This window comes from Phyllobates terribilis, unplaced genomic scaffold (assembly GCF_046119375.1).
Source record: "Phyllobates terribilis strain yellow unplaced genomic scaffold, ASM4611937v1 Scaffold_2__4_contigs__length_985480577, whole genome shotgun sequence".
NCBI classification, from domain to species: Eukaryota; Metazoa; Chordata; class Amphibia; order Anura; family Dendrobatidae; genus Phyllobates; species Phyllobates terribilis.
Genome location: NW_027362762.1, coordinates 607,119,434 through 607,144,034, shown reverse-complemented (window position 1 = coordinate 607,144,034; position 24,601 = coordinate 607,119,434). Strand labels below are relative to the sequence as shown.

General features: G+C 42.9%; 1 protein-coding gene across 3 annotated transcripts in view; it reads left to right on the top strand.

Annotated features, from left to right (window-relative positions):
- Nucleotides 1-1,578: 1,578 nt before the first annotated feature.
- The window catches only part of BAK1 (BCL2 antagonist/killer 1), a 118,426-nt gene continuing 95,403 nt past the window's right edge, over nucleotides 1,579-24,601 (top strand). Inside the window, exon 1 of one of the 3 annotated variants that reach the window (XM_073670637.1) lies at nucleotides 1,579-1,706. The gene's annotated coding sequence lies outside the window, so the exon portion shown is untranslated. The remainder of the gene's footprint in view (nucleotides 1,707-24,601) is intronic. The other 2 variants (XM_073670638.1, XM_073670639.1) reach the window with 2 other exon arrangements.

Sequence of the window (24,601 nt, the reverse complement as noted above, 5' to 3'; positions counted from 1 at the left end):
AGAGAGGTGGTGTGAACTGCCCTAGTGCTGGATAGGCCCGAGAGCTGCAGTCAGATGGACGGAGACAGTGAGGTCTAGGCACGAATTGGAAGAAGATAGTGGGGGAAGCTCCCTTACTTCTGTTCCCTAGGAAAGATTGGTCTGAGTTCAGTTCCACGGCGAAACACATCGACCCGGGTGGTGCTGCATTAGTAATATGGAGGTCCTCTGCCTAAACTGTGAATTGCCAGTAACGTTTGCCACAAGTATTGTGCCATCACCAGTAACCGCCAAGAACATGCCTCTGTTTGATGCAGAAGTGAATAAGTATAATTCCTGCTATCCTTTGTATGCTGATTGTTTCACAAGTAAAATGGACTTGGTTTTTATCAAACTGTCCGGTCTCCTCCTTCTGAAGGCTGAAAGAGTCGACACCTGGGACGGCGGGTCAGAAGTGAGTATGGAGGCTCCCTCCACAGAATCACTACAGCACACACACAGGAATTCTCAGAGTCCCCATTGTCTATAGCGGTCCAGGGTGAAGATCCAAACACTGAAACTGACTTGCCACTCGCCACCGACTACCACCCTGCCCCCCGTTACAAGCATAGAGATGGTACTGGAAACTGAACCTGCTGATGGTTTGTCCAATAGAGGCAGTATAAGAAGAGGAGGTGGCCTAGGACTGATCCTTGAGGAATACCGACAGTAAGGGGAAGAAGAGAGGAAGAGGAGCCAAATAAAGATACAGTAAAGGAGCGGTCAGAGAGATAGGAGGAGAACCAAGAAAGAGCAATGTCCTTGAGGCCAAAAGAGCAGAGCATAGTGAGGAAAGTAATACGTTTTCTCAAAATGCATGAAAAAATATAATAAATATAATATCAAATAATTGGATCATGAAGGCCAGAACTATCGTCAAAGCCAAATGATTAAAATAGGGGTTAATAGCTTTTCATGACCTCTTTGTGCAAACTTGATTTGTGAGATAGCCCCCTTTAGGCATGCTTCAGAATGTTAAAACTAAGGCCAGCCATGGGTAGAAACTGCAGACATGACGGGCTCTGTGTGGAGGTCTGTTGGCTTGCCACATAACAGACTAGCGCAGGAGCTGCCTGCTATTGACATGCACTACACAAGTTATTACTGAATCAGAGCAAGGGCGGACACATAAACAGGCAGCACAGGGTCCCAAAGGAGCAGTGGACCAACTTTGGCCACAACCATTAAAAGATGTGTTGCTCCCCTCCCCCCACAGTCTCCATTGTTCCCTTTCCTTATAGATTACACTTTAGTTTGCAAGTATCCTGGTGGTAAGGGAACTGCAGGCTGTATTTTTGCACAGGGATCCCTAGTTGTCTCTGTCTGACCGACAGTAGTATGAACCCGGCCTCAGGTCCGCTGTAGCACACTAGGGACATCTGACGTAGCAGGGTGCAGGCAGATGTGACTGAGGCGACAACACTTACATCATGCACGACAAACCTATCGAAAAACTATGTCTAAGGCTATTATTTCACTTTCGGTGCTGATCAGTGACTATTTTTTAGAACAGGTTCCATTTCCAGTAAGAGATACTCCTCCCTGTATCTGCACAGCTGTCATACTGACTCTGGCCTGAACTAGTTAACTCAGGGCCCAACCCTTTCTCATCCTCCAGGAAGGAGTGACAAGTAGCCTCTGCATTAGCAGAAGCAGGCTGCACTGTGAGCAGAGGAAGACTCCTCAGGGTGAGTGGGCTGTTCTAGATGAAGCATAGTGATCTGCTGCTTGGCTTCTCATTTATCAGTACAGTATATGACTTCCAGTACAAGCTCCCCCAGCTGTGTGCTGCCTGCCCCATCAGGAGGCATCTGTATGCAGCACAGCTGCTGTCACCGATGGCTTAGAGTGGGACATCCCCTCCCCAGTCTGTGTGCTTTCCCCTCTGTATAGTGGCTCTTACTTGCACACATTCCTGTCCAGAGTCTACACAGGCCATTTCCTCTTACAAGTTTGCACAGAGACTGTCAGATGTTTTGTTGTTTCAAGGTCTGGTAAGAAACTCATAGATTCCAAAAAGCTTGTGAATCTGGACTATGGCTCACCGTATCAAAGCATTGTTTTCCAATTATAGAATCCAATTATCATTTTATCAAATCCAATTATCGTTTTATGATATTGATTACTTATTCCTGGGATACGTCACTACTATCAGATTGTCCAGGTCCAACTTGCAGCATCTAGATGTAATTAAAAAAAATAAATAAATAAATAAATATATATATATTACAGTGCCAAAGATTTAATTTACTTCTTACATTACATGAGCGATATCTATTGTGAATTCTACAGTAGCTCAGAAACCAGTGAATCCTCACAGCGCACAATGCAGACCGGACAGTATGGTCCTCCGTACAGTATTATGGGCTCTACATAGTCCTCCATACAGTATAATGGGCTCCACATAGTCCTCCATACAGAATAATGGACCCCAAATAGTCCTCCATACAGTATTATGGGCTCCACATGGTCCTCCATACAGTATAATGGGCTCCACATAGTTATCCATACAGTATTATGGGCTTCATATAGTCTTCCATACAATATTATGGGCTCCACATAGTCCTCCATACAGTATAATGGGCTCCACATAGTCCTCCATACAGTATAATGGGCTCCGCATAGTCCTCCATACAGTATAATGGGCTCCACATAGTCCTCCACACAGTGTAATGGGCTCCACATAGTCCTCCACACAGTGTAATGGGCTCCACATAGTCCTCCACACAGTGTAATGGGCTCCACATAGTCCTCCACACAGTGTAATGGGCTCCACATAGTCCTCCACACAGTGTAATGGGCTCCACATAGTCCTCCACACAGTGTAATGGGCTCCACATAGTCCTCCACACAGTGTAATGGGCTCCACATAGTCCTCCACACAGTGTAATGGGCTCCACATAGTCCTCCACACAGTGTAATGGGCTCCACATAGTCCTCCACACAGTGTAATGGGCTCCACATAGTCCTCCACACAGTGTAATGGGCTCCACATAGTCCTCCACACAGTGTAATGGGCTCCACACAGTGTAATGGGCTCCACATAGTCCTCCACACAGTCTATTGGGCTCCACATAGTCCTCCACACAGTGTAATGGGCTCCACTTAGTCCTCCACACAGTGTAATGGGCTCCACTTAGTCCTCCACACAGTGTAATGGGCTCCACATAGTCCTCCACACAGTGTAATGGGCTCCACATAGTCCTCCACACAGTGTAATGGGCTCCACATAGTCCTCCACACAGTGTAATTGGCCCCATATAATGCCCCATGCCTCCATACATAAAAAAATCAAAAAATCAAATACTCACCTCTCCTGCTGCTCTGCTCGGGACTTCTCAGCTTCGCCGTCTTCCCGCTCTCTGTGCTGTGACTGCTCAACAGAGGGCGTGCTGGAAAGACGTCATCACACCCTTTGACCTGAGACGTCACAGTCAGGAGACGTGGAATTGACAGGACCTGCAGAGGCACGGGGAGAGGTAAGTATTGTGCCACGGGCCCTGAGCAAGCACGGGTGGGGGGGGGGGGTGGCCAGTCGCGGGCTCTGACACTGCACTCTTCCGCTCACGGGCCCCAAAGCCCGCCAGGGTGCCCAAGGGCAAGTGGGCCCCCTGCCAGCTCAGGGCCCCGGCACTTTCCCGGCCCTGCTTGGTACTGTGGACCTATTCCTATTAAAGTGATTAGGAGCCGATCTATAGTATCGGGGTGGGGTCACTAAACAGTGTGACCTAGCAGAGGTGTTCTGCTCTGTATTCTGATACATCTAGTCGCGGCTGCTAGAGTTAGTAACATGATTGACGGAGACATCAGGTATTGGACCCATACTGATAGGTCATCATTCAATATCATAGGAATAAAAGAAACCTTTTTTTTAAAAAAAAAAAATCACGTAAAGGGATTTTATAACACAATATTTTTCCTTTTAGTCATGGATGCTTTTATAGTAAAAAGCAGAAAAATATTCATGTACCAACATGGCCTCTCCGGAGGTGATGTCTGTGCCTTTCGGAAATCACAGGATCGCTGAAGTTTGTGATTGACTGCAGCGGTCAGGTGACAAGAAGAGCATGTCATCAGATGCACTCTTCTAGTCACCTGACTGCTACAGCCACAGGCTTCAGCACTCCTGCGACTTCTCAACGGAGAAGACGTTTCTAGAACTGGCGCATATGTCCGTGGCGTCCTGCACTGGATCCACTGGGGGAGCTTCAAGGTGACGTCTCTTTTTTAAATTTTTCTTCTAATTTTAAACCCTTTACCCCGAAGGCTGTGGGCACGTAAATGACCAGGCCAATTTTTACAATTCTGACCACTGTCACTTTATGAGGTAATAACTTTGCAACGCTTCATCAGATCCCACTGATTCTTAGATTGTTTTTTTCATGATAGTAGTAGCATTTCTTCGATATCACTTGCGTTTATTTGTGAAAAAATCGGAAGTTTGGCAAAAAATTTGAACATTTTGCAATTTTCAAACTTTGAATTTTCGTGCCCTTAAATCAGAGAGATATGTCACACAAAATAGTTAATAAATAACATTTCCCACATGTCTACTTTACATCAGCACAATTTTAGAACAAAATTTTTTTTTTTGTTAGGTAGTTATAAGGGTTAAAAGTTGACAATCGATTTCTAATTCTTCCAACAAAATTTACAAAACCATCACATTTGAAGTGACTTTGAGGGGCCTTTATGCCAGAAAATACCCAAAAGTGACACCATTCGAAAAACTCAAGGTGCTCAAAACCACATTCAAGAAGTTTATTAACCCTTCAGGTGCTTCACAGGAATTTTTGGAATGTGGAAGAAAACAATTAACATTTTAACTTTTTTTCACAATGTTACTTTAGACCCATTTTTTTTTATTTACGCAAAGGTAACAGGAAAAATGGACCACAAAATATGTTGTGTAATTTCCCTTGAGCACGCCGATACCCCATATGTGGGGGAAAATTACTGTGTGGGTGAACGGGAGGGCTCAGAAGAGAAGGCGTGCCATTTGACTGTAAAATTTGAATAACGAGCAGACGCCATGTCTCGTTTGGAGAACCCCTGATGTGCCTAAACAGTGGAAACCCCCCACAAGAGACACCATTTTTCCTATGTACGCCGATACCCCATATGTGGTCGAAAACTACTTTTGATGCACAGTGTAAAGCTCAGAAGGGAAGAAGCACCATATTGGAGTTCAGATTTTGCTGGACTGGTTTGAGGGTGCCATGACACATTGGCAGAGCCTCTGAGGTGCCATAACAGCAGACCCACACCACAGATGGATCACAGAATTTTATGCCATTGGGCAGTGAAGAAAAAAATAATGACATTTTTACCACCAAAATTTTGTTTTAGCCCCAGATTTTACATTTTCACACTGGAAAATGGATAAAAATGGCACCAAAATTTGTCTCACAATTTCTGCTGAATTTAGAAATACCCGATATGTGAATGTACAGTAGTGCTTAGCCATACGGCGAGACTCGGAAAGGATATTGCACAGATTTTTCTAGAATAGTATACGTACTCCATATATAGAGCCCCGTAATGCTAGAAGAGCATAATCCCCCCCCCCCCCCCCCCTCAAATGACCCCATTTTGGAAATGATACCCCTTTGGGAATTTATCTATAGATGTAGTGAAGATTTTGACTCCTTTGGTCTTTTCCAGAAACAAGCAGCAGTGGATGTTGCTAAGTGAAAATTGCAAACTGCCATTCTAGTGACCAGTACGTTGTGCCCGGCTCATTCTTCTGGAGACACACACCCATAAATTAGGCGGGCTCTCATTGCTACAGAAATGCCAAACATGTAGACGCTAACTGCGGTTTAGGCACACTAGAGCTCAGAAGGAAGGGGGGCATTTGGATTTAGGAGTTGAGAATTTACTCAATTTCTTTTGGGGGGTGATGAGCCATGGCGCTTTTCCAGAGACTTTGTGCTACAAGTAATGTGGAAGCCCCTATATTTCCTATAAGAAAGAGAACCTGTTTTTTTTTTTTTTTTTGTGGATTGAGTTGAAGCTTTTGTTGGGAACTATTTACATAACATTTTGGATCACATTTATCCTGCACTCTACGCTGATCACTTTTATATAGAGGTTTCCATCTAAATCTCCGAGTGACGTAATTGAGATGAAGCCCCTGAGGGATCTATTCACTATTATGAGGCAGCAGAGTTACTCTGGACCCCGTCTGACCTCTGTTTAGTGGTGTCTTTTTCAGAAGTGCACAAAACTGTGGGTGACGGCACTTTTATGCACTCCTAATAAAATGACGGGCGGCGACAGATCATAGACCAGATGGCGTCCACAGTGCCTCCATCTGCCTCATAGGGAATCTTCCGCCCGGGGTTTCTGTCAGAGATTTACACAGAAACCCCGGTATAATTGCTCAACGCAGAGCGCAGGATAAATGTGAGCCGAGCCTTACTGCGATCTTTTTGGGAGGCAGAATGAACAAATAAACAGCAGGTGAAGAATTGGTTTTATTTATTTTTTTACGCCGTTCCTCATGCGGTGTAATTGATTAGGCGACTTTATTCTTTGGGTCAGTGCGATTACAGCGACTTATATTGGGTTTTACCAGATTTATATTGGGTTTTTATGTTTGGCTGCTGTCACACATTAAAAGATGCTTTTTATTGCAAAAACTAGTTTTTGCATCGCCATATTTTGAGAGCTATAATTTTTCCATAGTTCGGCTGAGAGAGTTATGTGACGTTTTGTTTTTTGACGTTTTTATTGGTACCATTTTTGAGCACGTGACTTTTTTTGATCGCTTTCTATTCTGATTTTTGGGAGGCAGCATGAACAAAAAACAGCAATTCGGGAATTGTTTTTTTTTTTATAGTTTCACGTGAGGTAAAATTGATAAGGCAGCTTAATTCTTCGGGTCAGTATGATTACAGCGGTACCACATTTATATTGTTTTTTATGTTTTGGAGCTTTTACACAATAAACTATTTTATAGAAAAAATAATTATTTTTGCATTGCTTTATTCTGAGAGCTATAACTTTTTTTATTTTTCCGCTAATGGAGCTGGTGGCTTGTTTTTTTGCGGAACAAGATGACGTTTTCAGAGGTGCCATTTTTATTTACATTTGTCTTTTTGATCGCGTTTTATTCGACTTTTTCTTCTGCAGTATGATGATAAAGCATCGTTTTTTGCCTCTTCTTTTTGTTTTTTTATTACTTTACGGAGTTCACTGAAGGGGTTAACTAGTGGGACAGTTTTATAGGTCAGCTTGTTACGGACGGGGCAATACCAAATATGTGTACTTTTTTTTCCATAAAAATATTTATTTATGGGTACAATATATATTTTTTTATTATTATTTTGTGATTATTTATTTTAAATATTTTTTGCAATTTTTTTTTTTGCACTTTTTCTTATTTTACACTTTGTCCCACTATGGAACTTTCACTAATTGTAGGCTGATCGCTTATATAGTATAGGGATGCAGCAGCATTCCTACAGTGGGTATGGAAAGTATTCAGACCCCTTTAATTTTTTTACGCTTTGTTTCATTGCAGCCATGTGGTAAATTCTAAAAAGTTAATTTTTTTCTCATTAAAGTACACTCTGCACCCCATCTTGACTGAAAAAAAACAGAAATGTAGAAATTTTTGCAAATTTATTAAAAAAGAAAAGCTGAAATGTCACATGGTCATAAGTATTCAGACCCTTTGCTCCGTATTGAGTAGAAGCACCCTTTTGAGCTAGTACAGCCATGAGTCTTCTTGGGAATGATGCAACAAGTTTGTCACACCTGGATTTGGGGATCCTCTGCCATTCTTCCTTGCAGATCCTCTCCAGTTCCGTCAGGTTGGATGGTGAACGTTGGTGGACAGCCATTTTCAGATCTCTCCAGAGATGCTCAGTTGGGTTTAGGTCAGGGCTCTGGCTGGGCCAGTCAAGAATGGTCACAGTGTTGTTCTGAAGCCACTCCTTTGTTATTTTAGCTGTGTGCTTAGGGTCATTGTCTTGTTGGAAGGTGAACCTTCGGCCAAGTCTGAGGTCCAGAGTACTTTGGAAGAGGTTTTTATCCAGGATATCTCTGTACTTAGCCGCATTCATGTTTCCTTCAATTGCAACCAGTCGTCCTCTCCCTGCAGCTGAAAAACACCCCCATAGCATGATGCTGCCACCACCATGTTTCACTGTTGGGATTGTATTGGGCAGGTGATGAGCAGTGACTGGTTCTCTCCACACATACCGCTTAGAATTATCACCAAAAAGTTCTGTCTTCGTCTCATCAGACCAGAGAATCTTATTTCTCATAGTCTAGGAGTCCTTCATGTGTTTTTGAGCAAACTCTATGCGGGCTTTCATATGTCTTGCACTGAGGAGAGGCTTTCGTCGGGCCACTCTGCCATAAAGGCCCGACTGGTGGAGGGCTGCAGTGATAGTTGACTTTGTGGAACTTTCTCCCATCTCCCTACTGCATCTCTGGAGCTCAGCCACAGTGATCCTGGGGTTCTTCTTTACCTCTCTCACCAAGGCTCTTCTCCCACATTTGCTCAGTTTGGCTGGATGGCCAGGTCTTGGAAGACTTCTGGTGGTCCCAAACTTCTTCCATTTAAGGATTATGGAGGCCACTGTGCTCTTAGAAACCTTGAGTACTGCAGACATTTTTTTTGTAACCTTGGCCAGATCTGTGCCTTCCACAATTCTGTCTCTGAGCTCCTTGGGCAGTTCCTTTGAGCTCATGATTCTCATTTTGTCTGACATGCACTGTGAGCTGTGAGGTCTTATATAGACAGGTGTGTGCCTTTCCAAATCAAGTCCTATCAGTTTAATTAAACACAACTGGACTCCAATGAAGTAGAACCATCTCAAGGAGGATCACAAGGAAATGTACAGCCTGTGAATTAAATATGAGTGTCTGAGCAAAGAGTCTGAATACTTATGACCATGTGGTATTTAAGTTTTTCTTTTTTAATAAATTTACAAAAATTTCTACATTTCTGTTTTTTTTCAGTCAACATGGGGTGCAGAGTGTACATTGATGAGAAAAAAATTAACTGTTTAGAATTTACCAAATAGCTGCAATGAAACAAAGTGTGAAAAATTTAAAGGGGTCTGAATACTTTCTGTACCCACTGTATACTATACAGTCATTGCTGTACTGACAGGCAAACTTATTAGATCATGCACTTCTCATGATCTACCAAGTTTCCTAGCTCTGATGACCCGGATGTCATGACAACATCGGGTAACCATGGCAACGATCGGGACCCAGTGATGACGTTGCGGGGTCTCCGATCCTAAGCTTGAGGGTCTTTCTTCCCTCTGCCTGCACGCTAAATGCTGCAGCATTTAGCGGGTTAAAGTGCCTGGTGTCAGCTGTCAGAATCAGCTGACAACCGGCGGCGATCGCACATGGACAGCCTCTGTGCGCGCAGAATCGCTGACACGTATCCTTACGTCCCTGGTCATTACGCACCACGCCACAGGGACGTATGGATACGTCTCGTGTCAGAAAGGGGTTAAAAACATCCATGTTTAAAAAATCAAAAGTTGTTTTTTTTCTCTATCAGAAAATGGCATTAGTTTGTATGTGAACTCTGATCATCTTAATTGACACCACAGAGAGTGGCTTGTGTTTTTTGCTGTAAGGGGTATAGTTTTTTCAATAACATGATTCATTTTTCCATACAATGTACTGGAATTTTAGAGAAATGGTGAAAAAAATGCAATTCCACCATTGTTTTTGGATTCCTCACTTTGTGCTAAAATTGACCAGGCAACATGAATCCACAGGTGTGTAAAATTATGGTGATGGCAAAGTTGTATAAGGTTTTATTTTATTTCATTCAGATTATGTGCCCACGATGCAGAAAAGCTCCAGATTTTTTCCTGAGCGTTTCTGCATCTCCCTGGCAGAAAAAACCCATGCGGATTGTACATGGTGATTGTACATGGTGATTGTACATGGTGATTGTACATGCGGATTGTACATGGTGATTGTACATGGTGATTGTACATGCGGATTGTACATGCGTATTGTACATGTGGATTGTACCTGCGGATTGTACATGCGGATTGTACATGCGTTTTCCTGCCAGGGACATGCGGATGTGAAGCGTTCTTCACATGCATTTCCGCATGCGGGTTGTCAAGCGCTTTCCAAGCGATTTTAGCATCACTTGGAAAGTGCTTGACAACTTGGTCACACTATATAAATCCATGCAACCGGCATGGATTTATATAGTGTGACCGAAAGAATGCTAAAAAAATAAAAAATAAATCTATACTTACCTTTTGATGGCCCCCGCAGTCTTGCTTCTTGCTGCTGGCAGATCGCGGTACACTACACTGAAGGACTTGCCGTCACATGACTAAATGACGTCAGCGCAGGTCCTACAGTTCACCGCGATCTTCAAAGACCAGCGCACCGCGGGCCATCAGAAGGTAAATATAATATATATTTTTTATTTTATTCTTTTTTTTACAGGTTCTATGATACCCGGGTCTACATGAAAGTCTCCTCTCCTCTCCTCCACACCCGGGTACCATCCGCACATAGAAACGCATGGAAGGCGCATCTACAGATGCAGTGATGCGTAATCCATGCGTTCCAATGCAAGTCAATGGTGGCGAAAACGCAGCGTTTCCGCAAAATTAATGGACATGCTGCGTTTTTTTCCGCAATGATAATCCGCAGCGGAAATCTCCGCAGCATGTGCACAGCACATCCGGCTTATCATTGGGGAACATGGCAGGCCTTCTACCATGCGTTTTTTTAAGCATTTCTGCAGCGTTTTTGCCGCTGCAGAAACGCTTAAAAAAAACGCATTGTGGGCACACAGCCTCAAGTAGCAAAAAAAGTGTAGCAATTTGTAAAAAGAAAAAAACAAACAAACAAATAGAAACTAATTTAATCAGTGTGGTATAAGATATTACTTTTATTATCCATCGATGGATCTGTGTGAAAGCCTGTGTTATTGGTACTATTTAAGCCATGTGCACACGTTGGATATTTGGTCAGTTTTTTTTTACCTCCGTATTTGTAAGCCAAAATTAGGAGCGGAACAATCAGAGGAAAAGTATAAAGCCCCCGTCTCACATAGCGATATCGCTAGCGAGATCGCTGCTGAGTCACGGTTTTGGTGACTCACCAGCGACCTCACCAGCGATGTCGCTGTGTGTGACACTTTGCAACGATCAGGCCCCTGCTGTGAGGTCGCTGATCGTTGCAAAGTGTCCTGGACCATTTTTTGGTCGTTGGCCTCCCGCTGGCCAGCACACATCGCTGTGTGTGACCAGCGGGACCAACGATCTGGCTGGTAACTATGGTAAACATCGGGTTACTAGGGGCACGCGCGCACTTAGTAACCCGCTGTTTACCATGGATACCACTCTGCTACGGTGCGCGGAGGCTCCCGCGCACCGTAGCAGAGTGGTATCCATGGTAAACAGCGGGTTACTAGGGGCACACGCGCACTTAGTAACCCGATGTTTACCATAGTTACCAGCCTGCTCCTGCTTGCAGCAGGCTGGTAACGGGAGCAGGACATCGTGGAAAGATTCTTTCCACGATGTCGCTGCTCCCCTGATCGCTGGTGAGCCTGCCTGTTTGACAGCTCACCAGCGATGTATTAGCGATGCAGCAACGATCCCTGACAGGTGGTATCGTTGTCGGGATCGCTGCTGCATCGCTTAGTGTGACGGAGCCTTAAGGCCACGTGCACATGGTCAATATTTGGTCAGTATTTTACATCAGTATTTATAAGCCAAAAACGTGATTTGAGCAATCAGAGAAAAAGTATAATAGAAATACGTGCACCACTTCTAGATTTTTTTTACCTACTCCTGGTTTTGGTTTACAAATACTGAGACAAAAACCTAACAGGATGAACTGGAATATAAGTTGGTGTGCATGCAACATGTTCATTTGACATATGGTAAGGTTTTAATACTAGAGGATAGGACAGTCCTGAATAGAATAGGGTCACCTTGATGTGGTGGATGGCTTTTATTTTTCTAATTAAAATTGCTAGCTGAGTACCCTATGTTATTTTCATGCACAATTGCTATTTATTTATTTACTGCAGGGTATTTGCTCATTTTGTTTTTTTACAAGTACTGAGGTAAAAATTCACCAAATATGCAATATGTGCATGAGGCCTCAGGGTACATAAAATTGTTCAATCGTCTTTTTTTATTGCATTTATGGTGTACAGTGAACGAAAAATGCCAGTTTTGTTTTTTTTTTTTATCAACATTTAGCTGAAATCATTTTTATATTTAGCTAGATCAGCCTTTTGCAGATATGGCAATACTAAATATGTTTTTTTTTTATTCTCTTCACGATTAAATGAAGAAAAGGGAGGTTATTAAATTTTTATTTATTTATTGTTAGGTATTTTTTTAATATGTTTTAAAACTGTTACACTTTTTGTTGTTTGATCAGTTGTTCTATAAAACACAATTTCCTAGCATAGCAGTATGTAATGAAATTAATTAGCCACAGGGTGGGCTTCACAAGAAGACCAAGATGGTAATGACAGGGGCCTTCAGAAGGTCGCTGGTGCCCACGCACACCAGTGACTAAGCCATTTAAATGCTGCTGTAGATGATTGACAGTGGCATCTAAATAGTTAAACAGCAGTGATTGGAGCAATCTCTAGTTGTTGGTGTTACCGCCAAATGCAGGCTGTATAATACAGCTGGCATCTGCAGCATTTGGAGTGGGCTCAGCTCCTTTTAGGGCCCATGCACACAGCGTTTTGGTCCCGTCGGGGCTTGTATCCGAACTTCCCCCGCAAAACGGGATTTGAACGTATGCTTCAACAGGGCCATAGACTATAATGGTGCCGACAGTCAACGTTTGCTCTTGCGTGCATCATTTTCGGGCATGTATGCCTACTGGAGGCGGACACTCATTGTATTAAACTGCATCTGGGTGTTCTCCAGTAGGCATACACCTCCGAAAATGTTGCACTTCAGAGCACATGTTGACTGTCGGCACCATTATAGTCTATGGCCCAGTCGGTGCATACGTCCGAATCCTATTTTGCGGGTGGCAGAGGTGTTTCGGGCACAAGCCCCTACAGGACCATCAAATGTAGACAAAAACGCTGTGTGAAAGGGCCCTTAGTCTGCTCCATAAATACGCACCTAAGATATTCACATTTTATTTTTATTTTTTTAATGGATTTTGAAGCAGATCTTCTTCAAAATCCACTATACAAATTTCCTTGTAAACATATCCTAAAACAGAAATGATGGAAAACGCTTTCTTAGAGCTCTGTATTGCGCTAGCACTCTGTTATTACTCCTGGCATTAAACTAGGAAACTAAAGCCATGATCACACATTCAGTATGTGGTCAGTATTTTACATCAGTGTTTGTAAGCCTAAGCCATGAGTGGAACAATCAGAGGAAAAGTATTAGGCCACGGCCCCACTATTTGGTCAGTGTTTGGTCAGTATTTTTTCTCAGGAGTGGGAGCCAAAACCAGGTGAGGAACAATCAGAGAAAAGGTATAATAGAAACAAGTCACCAATTCTGCATTTATCACCCACTCCTGGTTTTGGCTCCCACTCCTGAGAAAGAATACTGACCAAATACTGATAGTGGGGCCGTGGCCCCATAGAAATATTGACAGACACCTGTTCTGTGTTTTGGAGACATTCCTAGTTTTGGCATAGAAATACTGATGTGTGAATCGAGCCTAACCCTTTGTTTTTAACCATTTGTGGTGCCCCTATATAGTCTGACATGGTCCTTATTGATTAGACCTCATCAGCATTGGTAACTCTCAATAACTGTTAATTTCCGTGTACATTTCTTTGAAGAATAACAGGAATGAAACAATGCAGAGTTCTAAGAAAATGTGCCATAAGAATTTCTGGGAAATGCATCTTATTACTAACATAGACTTGTCAGGAGAGCAGACAGGTGTTCTCTAGAAGTTCCCAGAGCAAGACATTTGCAATCAAGTAGTAAACACATGTGTTATATTTTTAACCCTTTAGTGACCAAATATGTTTTTGTTTTTGCATTTTCCCTCCCTCTCTTCCATGAATCATAACTTTTTTTTTTTTTTATCTTTCAACATATGAGGGCTTATGTTTTTGGAGGGCAAGTCGAGTCATTCAAAAGCTACCATTCTTTTTACCATACAGTGTACTGGAAAAAGGAGAACAAAATCCTGATGCTGTGTAAAAGCAAAAAAACCCCTCAATTCCGCCCTTGTTTTTACAGCATTCATTGTATTGTAACACTGACCTAAAACATGATTTTCCTGGTTTGCCAGGTTTATTTACCAATCTTTTCCATGTTTAAGTGGATACAGGCTTAAAGACATACGCCTGTGACGCTCCCCTTGGGCCGTGGGGCACTCGGCAGCCGGGCCTCTGGTTGCCGGGGGATGTCACAGTGGCTGGCCCGGTCCGTGACCCAGGGCGGTCAGTAAAAAGGGGGAGATTATTATATGGGATTGGAAAGTTCGTGACGCCACCTGTGGTGCCTAGAGAGGATCACCAGCGCTGCAACAGTCCTCTGAGGCAGATGTTAGGGCAGCTTGTGATGGGACGGCTCCCCACAGGTGGAGCAGACCTCAGGGCAGTGTAGGGAAATGGTGGTTGCGCTGGGCGTTGTAGTGCAGAGAGGGAACAATGCCGCCGATAAAAGAATAGACACAGAGGCGGTACGGTGCAGTCATCCGAGATTTTACTCACAATTCTTCAGATAGTCCACAGGCGCATATGTGTCTTTTTATATAGTGCATGTTAGCTTCAGATTTCAACTGTATATACGGTGGGGGAAATAATTATTTGATCCCTTGCTGTTTTTGTAAGTTTGCCCACTGACAAAGACATGAACAGTCTATAATTTTAAGGGAAGGTTAATTTTAACATTGAGAGAGAGAATATCCAAAAAAAAATCAAGAAAATCACATTGTATAAATTAGATACTTATTTCTCACTGCAAAATGCAAATACATGTATTTGATCCCCTACAAACCATTATGAGTTCTGGCTCCTACAGACCAATTAGACACTCCTAATCAACTTGTTACCTGTATAAAAGACTCCTGTCCACAGACTCAATTAATCAGTCAGACTCTACAACATGGGCAAGACCAAAGAGCTTTCTAAGGATGTCAGGGACAAGATCATAGACCTGCACAAAGCTGGAATGGGCTCCAAAATCATAAGCAAGACGCTGGGTGAGAAGGAGACAAGTATTGGTGCAATAGTAAGAAAATGGAAGAAATACAAAATGACTGTCAATCAACATCGATCTGGGGCACCATGCAAAATCTCACCTTGTGAGGTATCCTTGATCATGAAGAAGGTGAGAGATCAGCCTAAAAGTACACGAGGGGATCTTTTTAATGATCTCAAGGCAGCTGGGACCACAGTCACCAAGAAAACCATTGGTAACACATTAAACCTTAAAGATTTAAAATCCTGCAGTGCCCGCAAGGTTCCCCTGCTCAAGAAGGCACATGTGCAGGCCCGTCTGAAGTTTGCCAATGAACACCTGGATGGTTCTGTGAGTTATTGGGAGAAGGTGCTGTGGTCAGATGAGACAAAAGTTGAGTTCTTTGGTATTAATTGAACTTGCCGTGTTTGGAGGAAGATAAATGCTGCCTATGACCCGAAGAACACCGTCCCCACTGTCAAGCATGGAGGTGGAAACATTATGTTTTGGGGGTATTTCTCTGCTAAGGGCATAGGACTACTTCACCGCATCAGTGGAAGAATGGATGGAGCCATGTACCATAAAATCCTGAGTGACAACCTCCTTCCCTCCACCAGGACATTAAAAATGGGTCGTGGCTGGGTCTTTCAGCAAGACAATGACCCAAAACATACAGCCAATGCAACAAAGGAGTGGCTCAAAAAGAAGCACATTAAGGTCATGAAGTGACCTAGCCAGTCTCCAGACCTTAATCCCATAGAAAACTTATGGAGGGAGTTGCCAAGTGACAGCCTCAAAATCTTAATGATTTAGAGATGATCTACAAAGAGGAGTGGACCATAATTCCTCCTGACATGTGCGCAACCTCATCATCAACTACAAAAAACGTCTGACTGCTGTGCTTGCAAACAAGGGTTTTGCCACCAAGTATTAAGTGTTGTTTGCCAAAGGAATCAAATACTTATTTCTCACTGCAAAATGCAAATACATTTATCTAATTTATACAATGTGATTTTCTTGATTTTTTTTTTCTTTTTTGGATATTGTATCTCTCAATGTTAAAATTAATCTACCCTTTAAAATTATAGACTGTCCATGACTTTGTCAGTGGGCAAACTTACAAAAACAGCAAGTGATCAAATACTTATTTCCCCCACTGTACCTCATAATCCACTTCAGCTGCTACAGAACCTCATAGTACACAACTCAGTTCCTGCAGAACCTCATAATACACACCACAGCTGCTGCAGATCCTCATAATACACACCTCAGCTGCTGCAGAATCTCAGTCTATAGTGATGTGTGTGTGTTTGTGTGTGTATGAGTAGAAGTATATGTGTGTGTGTGTATATCTACATACAGTACAGACCAAAAGTTTGGACACACCTTCTCATTTAAAGATTTTTCTGTATTTTTATGACTATGACAATTGTACATTCACACTGAAGGCATCACAACTATGAATTAACACATGTGGAATTATATACTTAACGAAAAAGTGTGAAACAACTGATAAATATGTCTTATATTCTAGGTTCTTCAAAGTAGCTACCTTTTGCTTTGATGACTGATTTGGACACTATTGGCATTCTCTTGATGAGCTTCAAGAGGTAGTCACCAGAAATGGTCTTCCAACAATCTTGAAGGAGTTCCCAGAGATGCTTAGCACTTGTTGGCCATTTTGCCTTCACTCTGCGGTCCAGCTCACCCCAAACCATCTCGATTAGGATCAGGTCTGGTGACTGTGGAGGCCAGGTCATATGGCGTAGCACCCCATCACTCTCCCTCTTGGTCAAATAGCCCTTACACAGCATGGAGGTGTGTTTGGGGTCATTGTCCTGTTGAAAAATAAATGATGGTCCAACTAAACGCAAACCGGATGGAACAGCATGCCGCTGCAAGATGCTGTGGTAGGCATGCTGGTACAGTTTGCCTTCAATTTTGAATAAATTCCTAACAGTGTCACCAGCAAAGCACCCCCACACCATCACACCTCCTCCTCCATGCTTTACGGTGGGAACTAGGCATGTAGAGTCCATCCGTTCACCTTTTCTGCGTCGCAGAAAGACACGGTGGTTGGAACCAAACATCTCAAATTTGGACTCATCAGACCAAAGCACAGATTTCCACTGGTTTAATGTCCATTCCTTGTGTTCTTTAGCCCAAACAAGTCTCCTCTGCTTGTTGCCTGTCCTTAGCAGTGGTTTCCTAGCAGCTAATTTACCATGAAGGCCTGCTGCACAAAGTCTCCTCTTAACAGTTGTTGAAGAGATGTGTCTGCTGCTAGAACTCTCTGTGGCATTGACCGGGTCTCTAATCTGAGCTGCTGTTAACCTGCGATTTCTGAGGTTGGTGACTTGGATAATCTTATCCTCTGAAGCAGAGGTGACTCTTGGTCTTACTTTCCTGGGGCGGTCCTCATGTGAGCCAGTTTCTTTGTAGCGCTTGATGTTTTTTGCAACTGCACTTGGGGACACTTTCAAAGTTTTCCCAATTTTTCGGACTGACTGACCGTCATTTCTTAAAGTAATGATGGCCACTCGTTTTTCTTTACTTAGCTGTTTTTTTCTTGCCATAATATAAATTCTAACAGTCTATTCAGTAGGACTATCAGCTGTGTATCCACCTGACTTCTGCACAACACAACTGATGGTCCCAACCCCATTTATAAGGCAAGAAATCCCACTTATTAAACCTGACAGGGCACACCTGTGAAGTGGAAACCATTTCCGGTGACTACCTCTTGAAGCTCATCAAGAGAATGCCAAGAGTGTGCAAAGCAGTCATCAAAGCAAACGGTGGCTACTTTGAAGAACCTAGAATATAAGACATATTTTCAGTTGTTTCACACTTTTTTGTTAAGCATATAATTCCACATGTGTTAATTCATAGTTTTGATGCCTTCAGTGTGAATGTACAATTTTCATAGTCATGAAAATACAGAAAAATCTTTAAATGAGAAGGTGTGTCCAAACTTTTGGTCTATACTGTATATATCTCCTAATAACCTTGTAATACACCTCAGCTGCTGCAGAACAGCACTATACATCTTAGGCCTCCTTCATATGTACACGCGAAAGTGTGGCATGTTCCATCTCATGTCTGAAACCAGAATGCTGCGGAGGGAACAAAGTTAATTTTCTCCCACCAGCGTTTGGCTATGTGCAGGCGCCAGGCAGCATAATAATGGTGTAATCCTGTAGATTAACCGCATATCTACAGGTTAATAACGTTATTTCTGGCGAGAAAAGATGTGCAAAGATCTTATATAATCTATCCATATAATACATAGATGGATAAATAGATAATACAAAATCCAGAAGATGTATAACTTCACAACCACACAACATATTATAAAACTGCACCCTATCCAGCCAAGGTAAAGCAGACAGCTGTGAGCTGATATTATCTGGCTGGGAAGATCCCTGGTTATTGGACTCTTCCCAGCCTAAAATTACCAGCACGCAGCCACCCCAGAATTGGCACATTACATGAGATGCGCCAACTCTGGTGATTTTATCCATCTCTCCTCGATTGCCCTGGTGCTTTGGAAATCAGGGTAATATGTTTTGCGATTGATGTCAGCTGTGTAATGTTAGCTAGCATCAAGCCCTGTTGTTAGTAATGGAGAGGTGTCTATCAGACGCCCCCATTACTAGCCCAGTAATAAAAAGGAAAAACATGCACAGAAAAAAATGTATTGATGTAAACACTTGCTCACACTTTCCTTCATTCACCACTTTATTTAAAAAAAAAAAAAAAAAAAAGAAAAAATCCCACGCAGGTCTGACATAGTCCACCTAATCTGACATAGTCCAGCGACTCTGCCAAAAAGTCTATGGAGCCTTGTTCTGACACTCCACAGACTTTGCCAACAGCTACTATAGGGTCATGCTGCGCTGTGTGTGACTAGGCATCTGTACACTAGTAGATATATAAAAAAGAAAATAGAAAACAGCACCAGCAAATACAGCTAGGGTGCAGAGCCTCACAAGCAAAAACCAAGCTTTATATACCATATAAGAAAACGGCAGCACACCAGTTCAAAAAGTGAAAAAAAAACAACTTTTTAATAGCACATGTTGTTGAAGTTTTGGCTCAAGGTGTGAGTCTTTCTCAAGCCTCGAAGCCGAACTGTTGCCAACATGAGCTATTAAAAAGTATTTTTTTCACTTTCTGAAAATGGTGTGCTGCCTTCATTTTATCATATGGTTGGTAGGTAGATAAATGGATGGATTGATAGATAAATGGATGAATAGATAATACAGTGCCTACAAGTAGTATTCAACCCCCTGCAGATTTAGCTGGTTGACACATGCGGAATTAACTTGGCATTGTGACATTTGTACTGTAGATCAGCCTGGAAGTGGGAAATGCACTGCAGCAAATTTTTTTTTTTTTTTTTAAAACGTTAAAAGTTAATTCAGAGTGTCATTTATTATTCAACCCCTCAAACCACAAGAATTCTGTTTGGTCCCCCTAAAGTATTAAGAAGTAGTTCAGGCACCAAGAATAATGAGCTTCACATGTGTGGATTAAAGATCTCTTTTGCCAGCCTTTTCTGACTATTTAAGACCCTCCCCAAACTTGTGAACAGCACTCAGACATGGTCAACATGGGAAAGACAAAGGAGCATTCCAAGGCCATCAGAGACAAGATCGTGGAGGGTCACAAGGCTGGCAAGGGGTACAAAACCCTTTCCAAGGAGTTGGGCCTACCTGTCTCCACTGTTGGGAGCATCATCCGTAAGTGGAAGGCTTATGGAACTACTGTTAGCCTTCCATGGCCTGGACAGCCTTTGAAAGTGCCCTCCCGTGCCGAGGCCAGGCTTGTCCGAAGAGTCAAGGCTAACCCAAGGACAACAAGGAAGGAGCTCCGGGAAGATCTCATGGCAGTGGGGACATTGGTTTCAGTCAATACCATAAGTAACGTACTCCACCGCAATGGTCTCCGTTCCAGACGAGCCCGTAAGGTACCTTTACTATCAAAGCGTCATGTCAAGGCTCGTCTACAGTTTGCTTATGATCACTTGGAGGACTCTGAGACAGACTGGTTCAAGGTTCTATGGTCTGATGAGACCAAGATCGAGATCTTTGGTGCCAACCACACACGTGACGTTTGGAGACTGGATGGCACTGCATACGACCCCAAGAATACCATCCCTACAGTCAAGCATGGTGGTGGCAGCATCATGCTGTGGGGCTGTTTCTCAGCCAAGGGGCCTGGCCATCTGGTCCGCATCCATGGGAAGATGGATAGCACGGCCTACCTGGAGATTTTGGCCAAGAACCTCCGCTCCTCCATCAAGGATCTTAAGATGGGTCGTAATTTCATCTTCCAACAAGACAACGACCCGAAGCACACAGCCAAGAAAACCAAGGCCTGGTTCAAGAGGGAAAAAGTCAAGGTGTTGGAGTGGCCTAGTCAGTCTCCTGACCTTAACCCAATTGAAAACTTGTGGAAGGAGCTCAAGAATGAAGTCCACATGAGACACCCAAAGAACCTAGATAACTTGGAGAAGATCTGCATGGAGGAGTGGGCCAAGATAACTCCACAGACCTGTGCCGGCCTGATCAGGTCTTATAAAAGACGATTATTAGCTGTAATTGCAAACAAGGGTTATTCCACAAAATATTAAACATAGGGGTTGTATAATAATTGACCCACACTTTTATGTTTAAAATTTAATAAAATTCAACTGAGCAACATAACTTTTTGGTTTGTAAGATTTATGCTTCTGTTCATAAAACCTACTCTCGTTTGCAGTTTGAAGGCTCTAACTTATTTGCATCTTATCAAACCAGCTAAATCTGCAGGGGGTTGAATACTACTTGTAGGCACTGTAGATATGGATAGATTTACGCTACCTACATACCGCCGCCAGAGTCACACTCCTTCAATCCAGACAACTTTGAGAGCTTAAAAGGAGAAACAGCCCATTGTCAGGCCCTGGGTCAAGTTCTCATCTTTGGAGATCTCAATGCAAAAACATGGAGAAAAAAATAATTTTTGACCATGGATGGAAACATCTATACATTTGGAGCAGAGACTGACAGCCACAGCTCAGTACACATGGAGAGAAACAGCTATGACAGTACAGTCAACAAAAGAGATAAAAAGCTTCTGAACTTACGCAGAAGTTTAGGACTTCATATACTCAGTGGCCGTAACAAGGGAGACTCTCTAGGAGTGTGTACACTAAACTCCCATTTAGGAAGGAGTATAGATTATGCCATTACAGATACAGTGGGGAAAAAAAGTATTTAGTCAGCCACCAATTGTGCAACTTCTCCCACTTAAAAAGGAGAGATGCTTGTAACTGACATCATAGGTAGACCTCAACGATAAGAGACAAAATGAGAAAACAAATCCTGAAAATCATTGTCTGATTTGGAAAGAATTTTTTTTCAAATTTTGGTGGAAAATAAGTATTTTGTCAATTAAAAACAAGCAAGATTTCTGGCTCTCACAGACCTGTAACGTCTTCTTTAAGAGACTCCTCTGTCCTCCACTCATTACCTGTAGTACTGGCACCTGTTTGAACTTGTTATCAGTATAAAAGACACCTGTCCGCAACCTCAAACAGTCACACTCCAAACTCCACTATGGTGAAGACCAAAGAGCTGTGAAGGACACCAGAAACAAAATTGTAGCCCTGCACCAGGCTGGGAAGACTGAATCTGCAATAGGCAAGTAGATTGGTGTGAAGAAATCAACTGTGGGAGCAATAATTATAAAATAGAAGACCTGCAAGACTACTGATAATCTCCCTCGATCTGGGGCTTCACACAAGATCTCACCCCGTGGGGTCAAAATGATCTCCAGAACGGTGAGCAAAAATCCCAGAACCACACGGGGGGACCTAGTGAATGACCTGCAGAGAGCTGGGACCAACGTTACACAGGCTACCATCAGTAACACACTACGCCGCCAGGGACTCAGATCCTGCAGTGCCAGACGTGTCCCCCTGCTAAGCCATTACATGCCCGGGCCCATCTGAAGTTTGCTAGAGAGCCTTTGGATGAACCAGAAGAGTATTGGGAGAATGTCAAATGGTCAGATGAAACCAAAGTAGAACTGTTTCTCCTCCAAACACGACGAGTTGTGTTTGTACCAAAGAATGCTGAGTTGCATCCAAAGAACACCATACCTACTGTGAAGCATGGGGGTGGCAACATCATGCTTTGGGGCTGTTTCTCTGCCAAGGGACCAGGACGACTGATCCGTGTACATGAAACAATGAATGAGGCCATGTATCGTGAGATTTTGAATGCACACCTCCTTCCATCAGCAAGGGCATTGAAGATGAAACATTGCATGACTATGATCCCAAGCACACCACCAGGGCAACGAAGGAGTGGTTTCATAAGAAGCATTTCAAGGTCCTGGAGTGGCCTAGCCAGTCTCCAGATCTAAACCCTATAGAAAACCTTTGGAGGGAGTTGAAAGTCCCTGTTGCCCAGTGACAGTCCCAAAATATCACTGCTCTAGAGGAGATCTGAATGGAGGAATGGGCCAACATACCAGCAACAGTGTGTGCCAACCTTGTGAAGACTTACAGAAAACGTTTGACCTCTGACATTGCCAACAAAGGATATATAACAAAGTACTGAGATGAACTTTTGTAATTGACCAAATACTTATTTTCCTCCAAAATTTGAAAAAAAAAATTCTTTCCAAATCAGATAATGTGATTTTCAGGATTTGTTTTCTCATTTTGTCTCTCATAGTTGAGGTCTACCTATGATGTCAATTACAGGTCTCTCTCATCTTTTTAAGTGGGAGAACTTGCACAATTGGTGTCTGACTAAATACTTTTTTTCCCCACTGTATGTACCTGGCAAATATCGGCACCTTTATAGTCACCCCACAAACGCACCTGTCGGATTACAGCCAAATTCTATAAATTAAATCTTCAAAGAAATCATCAACAGAAAAGCCTCAGCCGAGCGGCTTCTCTTATAAATGGTTCAATACGTCGGTAATAAAATATAAAGAGGTTCCAAGCAGACCCAAAATACAGGAGATACTCCACCACTTCTAGAACTACGAATACAAACCTAACACAGAAGGAGTGAATCAAGCTGCAAAAGAGGTCAATGATATATTCTACACCATGGCCAGATTGTACAACTTTAAAGTCAACTACAAGAGACCAAAAGAAAAACAGAGCAATGGTTTGTTTGACAGAGAATGCAAAGCCATATGGAAAATCCTGCGAACAGCCTCAAACAAGAAACAGTGACCCCAACCACCCAGGTCTGAGGGATGCCTATGACACCATACAAAGGCAATACAAAACCATCCTCAGAAGGAAGAAGCAGAGTTACATCTCTACCAAACTTGGCTAACTCCAAGACGCCCTTCAAGACCACTCCTTCTGGGAACTATGGTACCACATGGGCACAAAAAGCAAGAAAAACAACATTCATATTCAAAACTGCAATATATGACTCCAGTACGTCTATAAAGACATCCCGAAGGAAGGACTAAGCCAAGAACAGAAAAACATGATGGCACAGCTAAAAGAAATGGAGGAAACAGTAAAAAAATTCCAAAATCCTCTGGATACACCAATTACATTACGGAAGTTATAGAGACAATGTTTTCCATAAGATGTAGAAAAGCCAGTGACCTTGATAGAATCTCACCAGAAATGCTGAAATACAGCCCACCAGAAGTATAGGCTGCAATGGTTAAACTGCTCAATATTGTGCTGAGTGCTGGCTACTTCCCTTGTACCTGGAACCAAGGCTTCATCTCACCCATCCACAAGAGTGGGGGACTAGTATGACCCGGCCAAGTACAGAGGCATATGTGTCAGCAGCAACCTGGGAAAACTGTTCAATAGCATCCAGAACAAGAGGATCGTCTGTTTCCTCACAGAGCACATCGTCCTCAGCCAAAACCAAGCAGGGTTTATGCCAAACCATCACACCACCGACCACATCTACTCTCTGCACAGCCTTTTTCAGAGCCACATCCACAACACACAGCACGGTAAGATATATGCCTGCTTTGTAGACTTTAAAAATGCCTTTGATTCAGTGTGGCACCTGAGCCTATTAGCCTATTTCTGAAACTGCTTGAGAGCGGCGGAATAGGAGGAAAGACCTATGATGTAATCAAAAGCTCCTACACCGAGAACCGCTGCAGCCTGAATGTGAACCGGAAAAGAATGGCTGATTTCTAGAAGAGTTGAGGAGTCAGACAGGGCTGTAGCCTAAGTCCATCACTATTCAATATCTACATCAATGAGCTGGCCACTGCTCTGAAATCCTTTACGGAACCAGGTCTCACACTCCATGACGCCCAAGTGAAATTCTTGCTGTATGCTGATAACCTACTGCTGCTGTCACCAACCGAGAAAGGCCTTCAAGACCACCTGAAAATCTTGGAGAAATTCAGCTCCACATGGGCACTACCCCCAA